The 17,710-nt window shown below is 47.8% G+C and overlaps 1 long non-coding RNA gene across 2 annotated transcripts in view; it reads left to right on the top strand.

Moving 5' to 3' along the window:
* The window catches only part of LOC115347049, a 101,107-nt gene extending 87,294 nt beyond the window's left edge, over positions 1–13,813 (top strand). The window contains exons 3-5 of one of the 2 annotated variants that reach the window (XR_005933388.1): positions 2,864–3,084; positions 4,218–11,173; positions 12,627–13,813. This is a non-coding gene — a long non-coding RNA (uncharacterized LOC115347049). Of the gene's footprint in view, positions 1–2,863; positions 3,085–4,217; positions 11,174–12,626 lie in introns of those variants that run through there. The other variant, XR_005933387.1, reaches the window with a different exon arrangement.
* The last annotated feature ends 3,897 nt before the right edge of the window (positions 13,814–17,710 follow it).

The following is a 17,710-nucleotide window of genomic DNA, read 5'->3' as shown; positions in this document are numbered from 1 at the left end:
TGGACCGGCTTCTCGGCGAGCGGCTGCCAGCAGCACCCCAGTTTGCACCAGCAGCGCCCCGGTTTGCACCGGCAGCACCCCGGTTTGCACCAGCAGCGAGGCTGTTCCTCGCTGGTGATCCCAGGCTCTGCCAGCAGAATCCCACCTGGGCTGGTGAGGACAGGTCCGCCCAGAGACAGGTCCGTTGGCAGGAGTTAATCCTCATTACGCCGCGGCCTCTTTCTGCTGCCGGTTCTCGGTTCTCGCTGGAGCTTTCCCAGCACGTCCCCTCGCCCGCTCGTCGTCAGAGCTGGTCGCAGGCGAGGGGGTCCCTGCGGACGGACGCTGGGCTCTCCCGGAGCCCCGGCTGCCCCGCCGCTCGCCATCCTGCGCGTTCTGGCCGCGGAGCCACCGCTGGCGGCAGGTCTGGGGGCCGGCCGGCGCGTGTCCCCCCTCGGGTCTCGGATCCCTTGGCAGAACTCTGAGAGCAGCCCGCTTCCCTCTTTCTCTGCATTGAGATTAATGTTTAAACAGCACTTGTCCTATAAATCTCTCTGGGAGGCTTTCCTCAGAACAAATAGTTAGCAGGAGAGCAAGGCATCCGTTTGAAAATGACAGGTTTCCAATCTATTTATTAAGCAGGTAACCACTCTCTCTTGAAATGTCAGATTGACTCTTCATCTTCCACTGGATGCAGTTACAAGTGCATTATGGCAGAATATGTTCCCGCCTATATTTATTTACAAGGAGAAAGAGTCATTGAGATTAATTGCACTATTGAATATGCAATGTGGTAAACAGTTATTTGGAAATGATTGTTTGTGTTTAATTATGACATACAGGATTAGTTTAACAGTCATAAATTTTTCATTGGATTGTAAATACAAATGCAAGCATTGAAATATATCAGTGAAATACATAAATCAGAGTGTCCCTTTACCATAGCCTCCTATAGTGTAAGGCTCTTGACCCCTGGGAGCTTGCAGACCCAGCGTGCCGTTACCAGCGGGCTTCTCCCCTTTCTCAGTACGGCATGGGAAGAGCTGTCAGTAAAAAAGTAGCTTGAGCATGGCTTAGAAACCAGAAATTACTTGTTTCTGCTTGTTTTGTTCTCTGTGAAAAAGTTCTTAACGCAGAGCAGTGGCTTTAATGAGCAGCAAGGGATTAACTCCCTCTTACACTTGGGGCACAGTCAGGGAGGAGAAGGGACCAGGGGCTTAACCTCTGTTCCCAGCAAAATAGGAAAACTTTTTGTTTTCATGAAAGTGACTTGTCAAGCAGTTTAGCTGGTCTTACCAGCAGTTGTTCTGTATTAGATGATTTTTCCCACCTTTTCCCTCTTTTTATTCTTTTCTTATCTCTTTCTTCTCCTTTCCTCATCCCTCCTTCCCCCAGCACATGCACATGGATACATGTTGTTGCTCTTGGCAATAAAAGAAAATGAAAAATAGATGTGTAAGGAAAAAAAAAAGTTTAATAGCATGAAAATATGTGCCAGAAAAATTATTTTTTTTTTTTAAAAGGAGGGTGGTAATAAAGAGGAAATTTAATTGAAATGGAAAATCTCCCTGGGAAAAGGGAAAAATGTTGTTGGGGGGAGGCAGAGGTAGAACATTGTTTTCATCTGGTCTGCTCATTTGAGGGAAGAAGCAGTATTTCCCAGCTGTTTAAAAACTAGCATGATAATGAAAGATGAGTATTTTTCTGCCTCTGTATTTCTGAAGCTAATCTCTCATGGGACAAAATATATCGCTCAGTGAATTTCATAATGTTTAATTTTGTATTAGGCAAAGAACAAACTGTTTCCATGTTGTACAATCACACACTCAGGCTTCCTACATGGTTAAAGGCAGGCGCTTGTTTTCTGAGCAACCACCTATGCTACCGAGTGATAACATTTTTTTCTTCTCGCCATCTGCAAAGCTGGAAAGAATGTTCCATTTCTGATGAAAATTTTAATTGCAAAATGCCTTTTTGACCAACAAGACACAGAAGAGATTTTGAACAAAAAAGGAGGATATTCTTTTCAACTGGTCCTCTTGGAAGGTCTCCTGTTGGTGTAGGTTTATTTCATATATTGCAAAAATATATATGGGGGAAAAAAAGAAATGTGGCACAAGCCAATTCCATATTCAGTTCACTGTGAATACACATCTTAGTCAGAAAGCGATGTTTCTGCCAGTCGGCAAAAGGCAGTCTTTGTAACGGGATCCAAACTGTTTACTCGCACGGTTTCGACAAACAACGTCCTATTAGATTTCTGTTACTGGCTCCGTTTCAGCAAAAGCGCTTGGAGTTGGGTTTAATTAGAAGCTGATCACTGCTGTTAAAAGGCTTTCGGCAATCTTGGGAAATGTTGTACATTGTTCTGTTTTTTCCCTTTGATGATTAGCTAGCCTGAGTCCTATGATTTTATATATAATTATTCTTATTTGCCATGTGCGCTAGAAGAACTAAGAAGCACCGGCTGTAAAGCGCTTTTCCTGCCGCAGCAGGGGCAGCCCCCTGCCCCGCGGCCCCCAGCTGAGGTCCCTGCGCAGGGGGAGCTCCCAGGGCTCTGCTCCTCAGCCTCCGCCAAGCAGAGGCTCCCTGACGTTGGAGAGCAAACGCTGTCTCTCTTGGTCTTCCCTGTCTCTCTAGTATCTTGGACTACCTCTGCTGAGGTGTGGTTTCTCTGCGGTACGCATCTGTTTGGTGTGGAAAACCGTTTTCTAACCAAAGTGAGATATCCTTGTCAATAATTGGTGGTGGTGCCGGGTTTTTAAGATGCTACAGTTGAGGGAAGACAAGCAGCTTTATACACATTGATTTTCCATTTACGTACTAGGTGTGGTATAGCACGGTGACTGACCTTGTTTTAAAATATACTTCTAATGTGTTACAGGAGCTGTCACCTGGACTGCAGACTTCAAGGACGGATGCCCAGGTCAGCTGTATCCTTCTGTGGGATTTCCAGATGATGACCCATTATAGGATGTTCTACAGAAAAGAAATCGGCTTGGATTTGGCACAGGGTCAAAGATTGCCAATGAGCTCCCGGTAGCACAGCAGAAGGCCGGCCTCTCCTGCCGACGTATCAGCTGTATTACAAAGTGGGATTTCAAGGTGAGACACAAACCCGGCAGGTCTCCTGGCGGCATTTCAAGGGCGCGCAAATGGGGTACGGAGGTCGGTATTATGCAGGTCTTAAAATAGGTTGTGCAGAAAGGGCCGAGCTCAAGCTGAAGGACACGTTTAAGTGCTGCTGACCTTGTCACCAAACCTCAAGATGAAATATCTCCCCACATGAGTTCTGTTTATGATGTTTTCAGACTTTTTAATAGCGATATTGTAGCAAGTTGTGGCTGTGATTTACACTGTGATGGCAGAGGGTATACTCCGGTAATCCGAGAGAACAGTTGGTCTTTGTGCGGCGAGCGCCGAGGGACCGCAGTGCTGGGGACCTTCCCTTGCAGCCGTTTTATTGCCACTTTGGTTCTGGTGCCTGAACTGTGAACGGTAAAGGACACACTTAACCTTCAGACGTGGAGTCACCCAGACACGTCGCGCTGGGGGGGACGGGTGGGAGAAAGTGGATAAATTGCACGTGGATGTTTATATTTCTGCATATTGTGGCTCCATTTAGCTGTCAAATGCCCCATTGTTATTCTCAAAGACATGTGCATTCACTCCTTTATTCTTTGATTAATAAGATGTGAGAGGGAATCTATGGCCATTGGGATGCAATGAATCAGTTCTGGGGAAAGCTAATTCGCTAAAGAAGAAATCGTACGTGGGAAGAAGCGATGTGGGGATGGGAGTGTTAAGCGAGAGGTGCAACTGTCTGAAAGGCTTTCCTAGACTCTACCTTTAGATTATTCCTTGCTGTTTTTCACTTCTCGGCCTTCTCCCAGTGTCCTGGTTGAAGGACACCTTATAAATGAGGGATGAGCCATAATGAGAAGAGAGATGCAAATTAATTAAAGATGACACTAGAAATGATGTGAAACACAATTTCTTTGGCACGGTGTTCAGATATAAGGGGGTGTATGTATATATATGCGTGTGTGTGTATGCAGACATATATACATGAGCTGTCATTGCTCATCACTTGTAACGCTCGTGAAGGACTATACAAATATGAAAACTAATAACCCCTAAACAGAGGTGTGGGGTGACCTTCAGTTAAGGCTGTGGAGTCGGATTCAGAACTCACTGGTTCACTTGTTCTCTCTCTCAATTTTCCTTTGTGATTTCAGGTAAAATCTTGAGCATCGCGGGTGGCGGCAGCAGGTCCCCACCAAGCAGCAAAGCCTTCTCCCCGAGGAGCAGATGGATAATGGTGAGATACACCAGAGATGGGCTGGGGGGAGAGGGGGAGAAAGGGGGAAATTAAATGTTACCATTGTCTTTTTGTCTGACTGGGAGCCAGGGCAGAGAGACGTCGCTGAGCTGTGCTGCTGACACCGACTGAAGATCAGTCCCTGGCTTTTACAACACACAGGGGCAATTAAGTTTTACACAGTGCCTCGCGTTTCGTAGTAAAATTCAGTGTCACCCTGAGATCTGCAGGAGTCCAGCGCTCGTGGCGGTCAGCGGTAATGTCAGAGGCTGCCTGCCCGCCAGCAGAGGAAGGATATTTATATTTTCCTGGTGAAGCACCTAACAAACGTCATGTTCTGAGGTAGTCTGCAGCTCCCGTTGGGCAGCCTGGTGCTCTGGCTGCTCCAGCGCCAGGAGGCAGCGGGCAGCGATGGGCAGCGGTTGGGGTTTTTCCCCCGGTCAGCTCCAGTTAGGCAGTTGCACGGGGGACAGTGTGGTGTCACCTGCAGATGCCCCCGTCTCTCCCCGCAGCGAGGCACGCCGTGCCCCGAGAGCCGGGCGAGGACGGACGCTGGCTGCCCAGGGACACGGGCTGCGGCAAATCTCCCCTCGGGATTTTCCCAGCAGCGCAGGGCTGTAGCGATGCTGTGTGGCCGCACGCTTGTTCTGCCAGATTTCTCTGAACAAACACCACATGTCATAAACAAGGTTACTGAACATTTTTTTAACTAAAAGCATGCAATATGTAGGGTTTAAGTTGTTTAATGAAGCATTATAATTGAATGGTAATAGCTGTTCTTTCAAAGTCCTGAAAATAGATGGAAATCTGTTAGGATCAATGTATTGTCTACAGGGAACTAATCTATCTCTGAAAGAAGCTGGTGATTTGTTCTTGTTGTTCTATGAAATTAGAAAATACTGCTATTTATGAAGCACATTTATAAACCTTGCTCTCTACTTTTAAATAGTTGGCTTAAGGGTATTTACTACAATTCACATTTATCAAATAATGCACATGTAGCTCCATTACAAAACCAACTTCAATTAAAAACAGATTTGAGAAGTAATGTAGTATGTAGGCTGTAAAGCTCTAGTGGAAGGAAAATGTACCTGGTTAAAGAATCAAATGCAGCTCTTAAAACCTGGACTGGTGGTATTTTAGCCTTTAATACAATTGTGTTCCCATAAAACCTTTTATTGGCATGATGCTGGTCATGGAGATGACTGCCAAAGTCATTCTGCCAGTGACTTTGCAGAATTTGGTCTCCTTGGAAGTGAACAGCAATGTATGAGTAACTAAACAAGAACGTGTATTTTTTTATGAACATTCAGACTAGATCTGTATCTGAACAGGAAATCAATGCTCAGGTGACTAGGTGGGACAGGTAATGGGAATTTTAAACCCCATGGGAAATAAAAAATGAAAGAAACAGAGACCATTGGGCTGTACTTCAGGAGTTTTCTGCAGTCAGAGGTGTTGTACCTTAAAAACCACACACCGTTGTCATATGTTATCAAAATCCATTCCGAGCTCTTACATGTCCACTTGACTTCTGCGAGGAGAAGAGTAAAATGAAAATGTTGTAATGGATTAGAGAAGGCTAAACAAGCCAGCGCCTTTCAATGTGAGCCTGTGACATGTCAGAACTGGCAAAATATTTCACTGTGCAAGTTATTAAAAATGAGGAAATTGTATACGGTGTAAAGTTTGATCTTGATTGATTGTGTATGCTTAGAGCTAAGTCAGGTCAATCCAAGCCACTGCATTAAAACAGCAGTGACTTGACAGGAATTGCATAGGCTGCTAACATGCTCAAAACTATTTTCACTACTTCGCTAAAATAAATACCTCAGTCCTGCCAAAACATATTAAAGGTAAAATGAGTCACCACGAAGGCAAACTAAAAGAAAACTCCCTTGCAGGAGGTGAACGATGCTCTTGGTGCAGACCCATGCTCCTGCCCACGGCAGCAGGAAGGATGCGAGGGGGCTGCAGACCCGGGGAGGCTCCCGCGTGGTGGGCCAGCTCTGCGGGCTGGGCTCTCCCGAGGAAGGCGAAATGTTCTTGTTAGTAACCCCGGCAGCTCGTGCAACTGCCTGGCACAGGCTGCGGCGGGGACCAGGCGTGCAAGGGTGGGCAGGAATACACCAAGGGGTGAGGTCCATCGAAAGGGATGGAGCAGTGGCGTGAGCTGGGCTCCAGCCTGGGACTGACAAAGCTGGGAAGACCGGGCAGGCCGACGATGAAAAACACCATTGTCCATGTGCCCAAGTCCTAGGTGCTTTTCCTAAGGGATTATTGCAGCATGGGAGATGTCATAAAATAGCCCTTTCTCAGACTGGATACTGATAAAAAACATCCAGCTCAGGACAGTTCAGAGTCTCTGTGACAGTTGATGTTGCCCCTTTTTAATCTTTCAAATTCCTTTTGTGGCTGATACTTGGGGAATTTTCCCCGCCCCGGTTCCTGTGCTAGGTGTTCACCCCAAGGGCAGTGAATGGCTGTGGCTGCTGAGTGCCGTGTGGAGGTGAGGTGGCAAAACTGTTGAGCTTTCTCCTTCCCAGGTCGATTTGCTGGGTTTTGTTTGTTTTTTATTTTCTCTTACTGATTTGAGGCATCTGAGGCAAAATACTCCCCCTTTTAAAGTTTGTTGAATTTGCATCAGCTGCAACTCCTGTGGGAAAGTCACAGCTGCTTATATATGTGTATGCATATGGAGATACAAAAAATAATAGCAGTATTGAGACAAAGCAATGGGCTCTTTGTGCACTTGGACGGGGCTCAGGGCCGGTCCGTGTCTGCCTGACGTCCCCCCCCCATGTATGTATACATACCTAATGGGAAAGCCTGTCAGGGAATCGTTTCTTGGTTCAGCGTTTGCGGGGCATGAACCAGCAAGCGCTGTCGTGGTTGGGGGATCATGTCCATCCCCCGCTGACGGGGTCTGTGCCAGGCTTGCCCCCCGCGGTGCTGAGCGCGGCTCTCCTGCGCATGGCTACTCCAGCAGCAACGGGGGCATGGGCAGGATGGATCCCGCGGCCGGGGCTGGCGGGTGTCCAGCTATCTGCTCCCAGAGCAGCTTCCCAAACACTGCGAGGGCTGATGACTGCGGGGCAAGGGAACAGCCTCATGAGATGGAATGGCTTCAAATAGCCTTCGTCCCTCAGTGAGAGGGGAAGGAAAAAAACCCTCATTTTTAGAAAACCTGATGAGCAGGAATTAGCTAGGGGTACGTGCCTGCGATGAGGCTGAATCTGAAGTAACTATAAATATCTACAAGTCCTCAGAAAAAGACAAGGATGTGAAGCTCCTTGAATGTCTCTAACAAGTGAAGGAGTTCGAAAAGGTCTCTTTTTTCTTTCAGGTTCTTTCCCCATATCAAATCAAGGAGAATTGAGAATGAATCCCTAAACTTCTAATCTCTGCTTTGTGAATATATTATCTTCATGGCTGAAAAGTTAAGCTATTTCCATTTTTTGAGCTGGCCACAAACATAACTAAAAGCTGTAGACTAAAGATTGAAATACAAAGTTAAATTGCAGATGAGGAACAAACTTTTTCTTAGTAATTTTCCAGAGGAAAAGCATTTATATTGTATTTCTCACGGTGCAATCTGCTTTCTCCTTGCCGCCTCGAGGAGCGCGGTGCCGGGCAGCGTGGCCCCGCAGCGGGAGGCAGCAGCTCCCCTCCCGCCTGGGGTCCCGCCTGGGCACCCCAGCGAGCGTTCGATCTCCTCGCGTCCCGACTCGGGGCCGCAGCCCCTGCGCCTGAAGTGCAATGGGGACCACAGGACCTCCTCTCCGATGGTTTCAGGGCTGGTTCCAGGTGGGAGACTGTGCTCGTGTTGCACGGCCCAAACACGGGGCCGTGCTCTGCACCCCCAGCCAGCGCAGCACGGCCAGGCTGCGGTCGTCGTCCGTCAGCGCTGGGAACAGCGGAGCACGCAGCGTCCGGCCCCTCCTGCAGCAGAGCCAGTGATGCCGAGCTTGGGTCTCCCTCTTCCCAGTTCCCTCTTCCCAGTTCCCAGGGTGGTGGCAGCCTGACCCAGCCGAGGGGGGGGGGCAGGCGAACCTGCCGCCGGGCTTTTTCTGGGCACGGTGCTGGCGTTTCGTCAGGTTCCCCAGGGGTGACCTTGAACAAATCATGTAATGCCTCTTTGTTTTAGCTCCCTGGCTCTAAAAGTGGGAATAATCATTCTGCTCTCCAGCTGCCTGCATTTTGGCTGCAACCCCTGGGCCGTGTCCCCCGCCTCGCACTGCCAGGCACTTGGAGGATGCTAATACTAATAGCAATGACCCCCCCGCTCCTCACTTCTTCATCGTGAACTTCTCTCAATCTTGCCGCGATGCTGGAAACCCGAAACACCAGGGCACAAAACCACACGAAAAGTGCTTATTTATTAGCTGCGTGTGGAGGAAAGGGGGTTGAGCAGTAACACAATAGCCACGCAGCCAGTGCGAGAAGTCAAGACCATTTTAAGGGGCAGCTACAGCTGCTGTGGGCGAGAACAATAGTCACAGAGCTTATTAAAGCCAGCGGGATGTAATCAATGGTTGGGTTGGTTTTTTTAATGAGGAAGCAGAATTGAATAGAATAGGCTGCAGATATAGCCAGTGCATTGTGTGTTGAGTTGCGTGAAATTGTTAACAGTCTTTTTTCCCTCTGGTAAGAACCCTGGTACAAATTATTCTGGGGACTAAGCAGGGGAAGAGCTTTTAGATCTCGTGTGTTAAAGTTTAAACCACAAGGAGATGACTGCAAGAGTCCAGCCTGTGGAGCAACACGCAGAGTGGGCTTGAGCACGCAGGTTTCGCCGTTAGCCTGGCAGGCTGGAATGTGTCTTTGAAAGGTGTTTTACAAGACCAAATAGCCAGAAACCCACTGCTCGTCTGCTGGGGGGCGAAGGAGGGGACGAGCCCCTGGCCTGGAGGGGGATCTGGTGGCACCAGGCATCACCCCAGAGCAACCCGCCCTGCTCTGCAGCGAGGATCCGCTTCTCGAGAGCAAAATTTTCCAATTAATTCGTTCACTCAAAAGAAATGCAGAGCCAAGTTGTCAGGTTGATTTGAACGCATGAAGAGTTTCTGTCAAAAAGTTAAAAGTGAAAAAAAGTATATGTAACGCTTTCTGTTGATGTTTTACAACCTGAGAAGCGGAGAGGGACGTGCTGGCCGGTCTGGGGCTGCATTCGCCATGGGGGCTCTTCAGGAGGTGTGCTTGAGATAACTCTTGTGGGTAAAAGTTTGGTTACAAGCAGAGCACCAAGAGCTGCCAAAACCTAGAAGAATAATACTACATCTTAAGCCAACTAAACTTTGTCCGAAAGGGCATCCTGTAATGAATTTAAACAAGCTCGAAACAAAGCTTAAAGCATTAGAAAAAACATTTGCAATCTCAGGACTTGGACAGCCAGATGCCACAATCTAATAATTTAATATAGTCTTAATTAGCTTTTGGTGTTGGGTTTTTTTATAAAGCAATCTGTCCTTCGCTGTTCAGAAACGACTTTCATGCAAACTGTGTTACTGTTACGATGAGCCAAACCTGCAGGTGCCGGTCGGCTTCTTGCTCGAGGAACGTGAACTAAGTTTTCTGAGAGCAGCAACCAAAGCCCTCCTGTCCTTACTACCTGTAAACAGGCAAGCAGAATGCCAATTACTTAAAACAGTGCTTAGGAATAGGTGTATCCCTACAGCTGAGAAACGGGCCAGCAGCTGGTAGGATTCTTCCCCATCTCCAGAGGTCTGCAGCTGAGGCCGTGCCAGACGAAGAAAAGAAGCTTTCTCTCCAGACCTAGAAGCCCACCTGCATTTTGTTAACTTCTAGAGCTGCCTGGGAATGAAAAAGCCGCAAGCTGAAGCTCGTAAGAAAAATGGTCAACTATCTGTAATTGTCAGTGCTAGCCAAAAAAGCAGAAATGGCTCTTTTTATAGAGCTGAACAGGTCCAGCAGTAATAAATCACTGCTGCAGCCTGGTGCTTGGGTTGTGGGTGACCTGTCACCAAGAGTAAATGACAAAGTGACTTTGTGAAAGGAAGAACAGGGAACACGAGGGACACGTAAACGCTGTGGAGGGTTTGGATGGGGGGAGCAATACTGCCGAGGGTCAGAGCATCCCCAGCCGGAGGGTGTTGCGTGGGGAGGGAGGCAGCCCCCTCGGCGTGGGGCCGGTGGGTGGGAGCCAGCCTGGGGACGGGCAGGAGCGGACTGCAGTTCAGGCTAAGCCGAGTTTACATGCAGGGACTGGAAATCAGTTTTAGGAACAGGAGGGCTGAAAAACTTCCTTTGTTGCCAGATCTGAAACAGTTTTGGTGCTCATGTGGCTGGCGGGGGTGGGAGGTGTTGGTCTTTTTTGGTATGAGGATGGCTACCCTTCTTTTGGATTAGATGAAGATGAAGGTTTGGGCTGGGATCGAGTTTTACAAAAGAAAGGCTAAAAAGCCTGCACATTTTCTGCTTTTCAAAGTACTGTAGACAGTCCCGTCCTTGTCTAGAAGTGGTGGTGAAGTGAGTCAGCTTAGGAAGAGAGCCAGGGACCAGGAGAGTGTTGGGGAATTTATGTGGTACCCCTCGAGGCGAATTAAAAGAGAGGTTTGTGTGGGTACCGTATAAATTCCCCAACAAAAGCCGGGGAGCGGTGGGTCAGGGATGCCGCTACGACTTACGTTTACCAATCTGTACAACTGCAGTTCCCCACTCATTTCCGACTGCCTTTCAGCATCAGATCATCGCTCCAATTCAATTTGACGTAACAAGTAATAAACATGATGTATTCCCTGTGTTATCTGTGGCATGGTCTTTTATGGATGTCCCACGCCTTCATGAAAACATCTGCTGTGTTCAAGTTGTCCGGCGTGGTTACGATGAAAATCATTTCACAAAGGAGAACTGGTAAGTGCTCATTAGGAAGAGCCGAAGTACCGGTGCCGGCCCGTCAGCCCTCGTGCAGGAGCGGGCACGTCCCGACTCACGCCGACGCGGGGCCGCGGCCGCTGCGCCCGCCCCACGGCAGAGCCGCGGCTCAGCACCGGCGAGGGGCCACGGCGCGATGGGCCGCCGGGTCTGCGGGGACGCTGGCACCGTGCGCTGCCCTGGCACCCCTTACCCCGAGAGCTCAAAGTGCTCTACAGGCGTGATTTAAGCAAATTACATTGAAGTACCCCAGTGAGGTGGCTGTAATATAATGCTTAGCGCTTCTGGAGTAGATTTTCATCTTGCAAGTGTTTTGCAAACATTAATTAAACCTCACAGATGAGCAAGTGGCAACATTCCCTCCTGTGGGATGATTTGCTTAATATTTAAGGGAAGTCTGGCGCTGGGCAGCGGGGGGGTGGCCGGAGCTGGGCAGGCACGGCCCCGTCAGCTCTGTGCAGGGCTGCTGTGGTTTAGCGGGGCCGGGATTTCTGGTAGAAAAGGCTTTCGTGGTTTCTTGCAATAGACAGTTTTCAGCAGAGGGTGAAGTCCCCGCTCCACATAGCCCTTTTTTTTTATTTCCATAGCTGATGAAGAAATTACATTTGTTCACATTTTAAAACTGATCAGAGAATTATGTGCGTATTTTCCACCCCGTGGCTTAAAAGCCCTTATCTTCACTTTTTTTTCTGTACTTGTTCTAAAATGTGTTGGCCTTAGCAATTGATTACTTTAATTTCCCCAGGCAGGCATTCATTACACTGCACCACTCACATCATTATGAAATAAGATGCTTTATGCAGCAAAATGACTCTGGTACAATTAGCAAGATATTGTTTCTAAAGGAGCCCTACACTTCTGCTCAGGTAAAAGGGCATCAAGGGCAATCATTTAAAATAAAAGAAAATAAATCTCTGAGGAATCAATGCCTTTCCCATAATATTTGCTCCTTGGCACTGATGGTGCCAGGCGTTTAAAAAACATGAGTCAGGCTTCAAAAAATAATCACGAGATTTCTTTAATAAGTGGGGGAATTGAAAGAAAGCAGCCGCGGTGCTGCGAGCACCGGGTTTTTCGGTCCGCTCCGGGGCGGCCGTTCGCCCCCCACCTTTCTCCCCTCTCGGAGCCGCAGGCTGCCCGCCGCAGCCTCTTGGCTGCTCCTCGATGCCACTTGCAGAGGTGCGACCATCTCTGGGCTTCTGTCAAATTCAGCTGGGGCCGGAGCCTGCGGGGGAAGAAGGACGTGGGGAAGGCGCAGGCACCCACCGGCACGTTCCGGTCGCCCAGCCCTGCAGCCTGGCTGGGAAGCGGGCAAAAACAGTGATCCAGGGTGTGGGAAGGGGAGAGGGGCTGAGGGGGGCTCGCGGGGGGCCCGGCTTGTGTCAGGGATTTCATCACAGAGCCGAAGCCTGAAGGACACCTTTTCTTGCAGAATTAACCCCGGGACTCACCCCGGCCCACGTGCACGTGCGCGACGGCACACGCCGCGTGGGCCGATCTGCCCAGGCACCCACGGCACCGTTCGGCTTGCGGGGACCAGGCAGTCCGGCATCAGCTGACGGGCTCTCTGTGTGCGGATGGTGATTCCGCGCGGGATCCCAGCCGGGTCGGGGTGCCGGTATTTCCCGAGGAGGCTTTGCAGCCAGCCTTCAGATAATCTGTTTGCTAATGAAAAGCAGAGAAGAAAGGAAAAAACTTTTATTTTTTTCTTTCTTGCTATGGAAACAAGAGGAATTAATAATAGAAATTCAAACTAAAGGCCTATTTTTTAGTCTGTCTCAAGCCAGGATTATTATGTGTTGATTATGATTGAGAAAAGTAATTTTCTTCCATACAGACTGTAATGGATAATGGCCAAAACAAAGCTGTTTACAGTCCTCATTTTTTCATGTATTCAAACTCCAAGGAACCCCCCCCCTGCTCAGGGCTGCCTGTCGGCAAGGAGCAGCCGCTACCCCCAGGGGCTGCAGCATCCCGTGGGCTGTGCATGGCCAGGCAGCATTGGGGGGGGCCCTGCCAGCCCCGAACCACTGGTGTTTCCCTTGCAGCATCCACAGGAGAAGGTAAAAAAGTTCAATTGGTTTTTCTTTGTGGAAACCCACTTTGTTGGTAAAAGCTCCCCGTCTGCCCCGGGGGGCTCCGGGGATAGGTCCCGTTCCCCCACCGTGCAGGTGACAGATGATGGCTGACCCGCAGTCGCTGGTACAGCCGCAAGGTACGGGTGGAGACAGCCTGCTCCTACGGCCCCTGCCAGACCCCGGCACCGGGGGGGGGGCTGCCCACGGCCGGCAGCATCGCCTGCCCCAGGCGTGAGCGAGGGGTGCGCGGCTGTCCGTCCTGTTGGAACAAAAAAAAGTTTGGAATTAAAATTTAGAAGGAAATTTTACAGCCAAAGCCCAGCTTGGTGCCAGGGGCTACCCTGGGGCACAGACACCAGCACAAAGCCCCCGCAGAGCACGGGGGCTGCCCGCTGTCCCTACTGCAGCCCCGACTGGAGGAGCTGGCTCTCTCTGCAGCCATGGGTTGTATATTTAGGATCATTTCTGCTGATGCTGACATAATTAAGAGTTTGCTAAATGTGAGCTTTTTTTTCCCCAATAAAGAGTTATTTTCTTGCTAGCTGACAAGTTTGCAGCAGCCTTCATTCCAGCAATACTGGTGCTTGAAACCAGCAGGTGGAGGGATGGGGACCGGCAGCCCCAAGGTGAGGGGACGGCTGCCCCAGCTCGGCCGCAGCGGGACCAGCCTGACGAGTGCCCGCTCTGCAGCCATCCCTTCCCAGCACTGGGGTTCGCAGCTGGGTTCCTCACTGCTGCGCTCCGGGGGGGGGGATTGTGGGCAGCACGACAAGGTGCAAGGTAATGCTGCAAGTCAAAGTGAATAAAATGAGGCTTTAGGGGGGAAAAGTGAGGTCTGTGCTTGTGCCTTCCCTTTTTTGAGGTGCATGGAGGGGGTGCGACAGCCCCCATCCCGGGGGGGGTCCTCGCAAGCTGTGCAGGACCCGCTGTGAGCACTACTGCTCTACAGTGAGGGGTCTAGTGCCGATCCGCGCCACGTGCCGGTGCAGCAGCTCCCGCAGTCGGTGGGAAATGTCCCCGCCACGGCCGGGCTGCCCAGCGGAGCGTCCGACAGCCAGTTAATCATCGTTACTGGGGCTGCAGTGCGACTCTGGGGAGGAGCGCGCGACGGCACTGACATAACGGACCTGACACAGTTCAGTGGGGAGCCATTACGCGGGCGGTAACGAGGGCGCCGGTACGTTAATGTTAGCGTAAGAAGTCACAGCCGGGAAACGGAGTGGGCTTGTCTCTTCAGAACCGGGCAGCACCACCGCTCAGGCCGGACGGGTCACGCCGACGGCGGGCCGGTGGCCGACCCTCGCCTCTTCGCTGGGCAGCGCTGTCGTTCGTTCACCGAGCAATCGTTTTCAGGAGAAAAAGGGCTGGCGGGGAGGCAACGCCGGCGTTTGGGAGCGGCTTTGCGGGGCACGCCGGCACCCGCCAGCGCCTCAGCACGGACCCGGCCGCGGGCACACGGCGGCTGAGCGCCGGGGCGGGCGGGGGTCCGCCGCGGCCCGCGGGACGCCCGTCCCACGCTGCTCCCTCCCGTAGCCCGTCTTCCTTTTTGGCAGCGGTCCCTTCGCTTTTGTCTCCCCCCTCCCCCCCTTCCACTGCAGCCTGGTCCTTTCTCCCCTCCTTCCTTCCCCCTCTCTTCCCGCTCTCCTCTTTCTTCCCTTTTCTCTGCCTCCCCGCCCCCCACCATGGGCGGTGCCTGCGTCTGCCTGGAAAGTACGGCACGGAATGACGCAGAATGGCGTGTCTGTAGTTGTGTCCTGTCGAGTATGTACTGCATGATGCGTGTACACTCATACAGTGTAGGTAAACAACAGCTACAGATAGGAGTCTATACATAAACCTGTGTGTATACATATGTATCATATAGCGCATATATATATATAGTACATGGTATGCATACACGTAGTAGACTTTATCAGTATATATTCTATAGGGTATATATAGCACATATCTCTATACGTACTATATAATGTATACAGTGTATATATCTATATATACTATATATAGATATCACTGTATAATCTATAGTTACATATAATATGCATATACACGTATAGTGTGTGTAGAGAGAGCATGTGAAGAGTGTATGTATATAGTGTACATATACACACTTCTCATGTGCGCTCCCTCCACACACACTATAGCTGTTATATAGTATATACTAGACAGTATACATGTGTATACTAGATGGTATAGCATATACTACATGCATACATTATATGTATACTATAGAGTATATATAGAGAATATATGTATATTTACTATATGATATACACATGTATACTACATACTATCACATATTGTACCTATACTACAGTGTATATATACCGTATAGTATGTATATATATATATGTAGTATACATTATACTATCTAGTATGCGTATGTATACTATCCAGTATATATTATATATTAATTATACTGTATGAAGCATGTGTATATGTATAGTATATAGACAAGTATAGAGTGTATATATTATATACACACATTCACACATGCTCTTTTACACACTAGCTCTTATACAGTATATATGTATACTGGATGATAGTATAATGTCTACTATATATATGTTCATGCATACTATATAAAGTATACATATATGTATACTAAATGTATACATATATGTATACTAGTGTCTACAGTGTAAGGAGAGAGCACGTGAATTGCATGTATATATATGTATATCATATAGTATATATATAAAATTTATTTTAAAATATATAGTTCACAATATATCATGTTTGAGGAGTGAGCACATTTGTGTGTGTATATACATATAGTGTAAGTATATTGTGTGTGAATACATATACTCTGTGTAGTGTATGTTTGATATATGTAATATATAGGATATAATTATAAATAGTATATAGTAGATATACTATATCTAATCTGTAATATACTGTGTGGGTTCTCCAGAAGAGGGGGAGAGAGTATTGTGTATATATAATATTGCTTGTGTATATAATATATAGTATGTGATTATAAATAGTACAAATTATATACTATATAGTAAATAGTGTATAATGCTTTGTATTTAAATATAAAAATATATAGGCGGGGGCAGAGTGGGAGAGAGAGGAGAGAGTGTGCTTGTGTGTGTGTATCTATACTGTGTATGTATATACAAAACATAGTATATAAATACTATAGAGTATATAAAATGTATTTTTTTCTACATATGTGGTGGGTGGAGAGAAAGAGAAAGTGTGTGTAGTTTATGTATATGGGTACATATATATACTATGTAGTGTGCATTTATGTGTGTATGTATCTGTATAGTGTGTGTATACATATTGTGTGTACATTATAGTATATAGCATATAATTATAAATAGTATACATTATAAATATAGTATATACTTACAGTATATAAACTATATAATATAGTTTATAATATGAATATGGATCGCGGCGGGGGCAGGGGGGACGGACAAGGACTGTGTGTTTCTAGAGAGACACTGGGCCGGGGGGGGATGTAGAAAGAAAGATACATACGCGTGTTTGTGTGTTGAGAATGTGTTTATATACAAAAATCTATATAATAAAGAGTATATAGAATAAGTACTATATAAAGCACAGTGTATATAATATACAATGGGGAGAAGAAAGAGAGTGTAAATGTGTATATAGTTTGTGTGGGTTTTATGTATTTATAGTATATGTGTATTTAAGTATACTGTGTGTATATCTAATATATATTCTGTGTATGTATATATAATATATAGTCTATAATTATTAATAGTGTGTTTTATTTACTATGTATAATATAGTATGTAATATATAGTATATATACATATATGTATATATAAACAGAGAGTGTGTATATAGTTTGTGTGTACTTATGTATTTGTAGTATATGTAGAGTGTGTGTGTGAGCGAGACAGAGAGTATGCGTGTATCATCTCTATCGTGTGGGAAAGTGTGTGTACAGATACACGCTGTGTGAGAGCAGCAAGAGTGTGCGTGTGCACATATACACACAGAGCTATATAGAGTGTGTGCATGTGTATAGTGTAGTGTGCATGTATACATACACTCAGAGCGAGAGTGCGCGCATGCCTGTGTGCATGCATTTGTCTCTGTATGTGCACACACTATATATAACATCATATAATTAGATATTATATCTAATCTAATTATATCCGTAAAACTATACCCATAACTATAAAAAATGTGTGTACATTCCTAGAAGATTTATTTGCATATATAGATACATTTCTATATATATACATATTCCATACAGTGGGGAGTTGGTGCGCGCGCCTCTCTCCGGTTAGCGGGGTGCGCGGCGTGCACCCTCACACTCGCAGCCCCCCGCACTCCCCTCTCTGCTGGCTGGGCACACTGGCAGCTCCTGGTGCGGGTCTCCGAGCTCTCTCGGGTCCCCGAGCTGGCCGACCCGCTTGCCCCGCACCAGGCCAGCGGCTCCGCTCGCCCGCCGGCC

The sequence above is a fragment of the Aquila chrysaetos genome, chromosome 10 (assembly GCF_900496995.4).
Source record: "Aquila chrysaetos chrysaetos chromosome 10, bAquChr1.4, whole genome shotgun sequence".
Lineage (NCBI taxonomy): Eukaryota > Metazoa > Chordata > Aves > Accipitriformes > Accipitridae > Aquila > Aquila chrysaetos.
The sequence above is the reverse complement of the archived record's forward strand: the minus strand, read 5'-3'. Positions and strand labels throughout refer to the sequence as shown.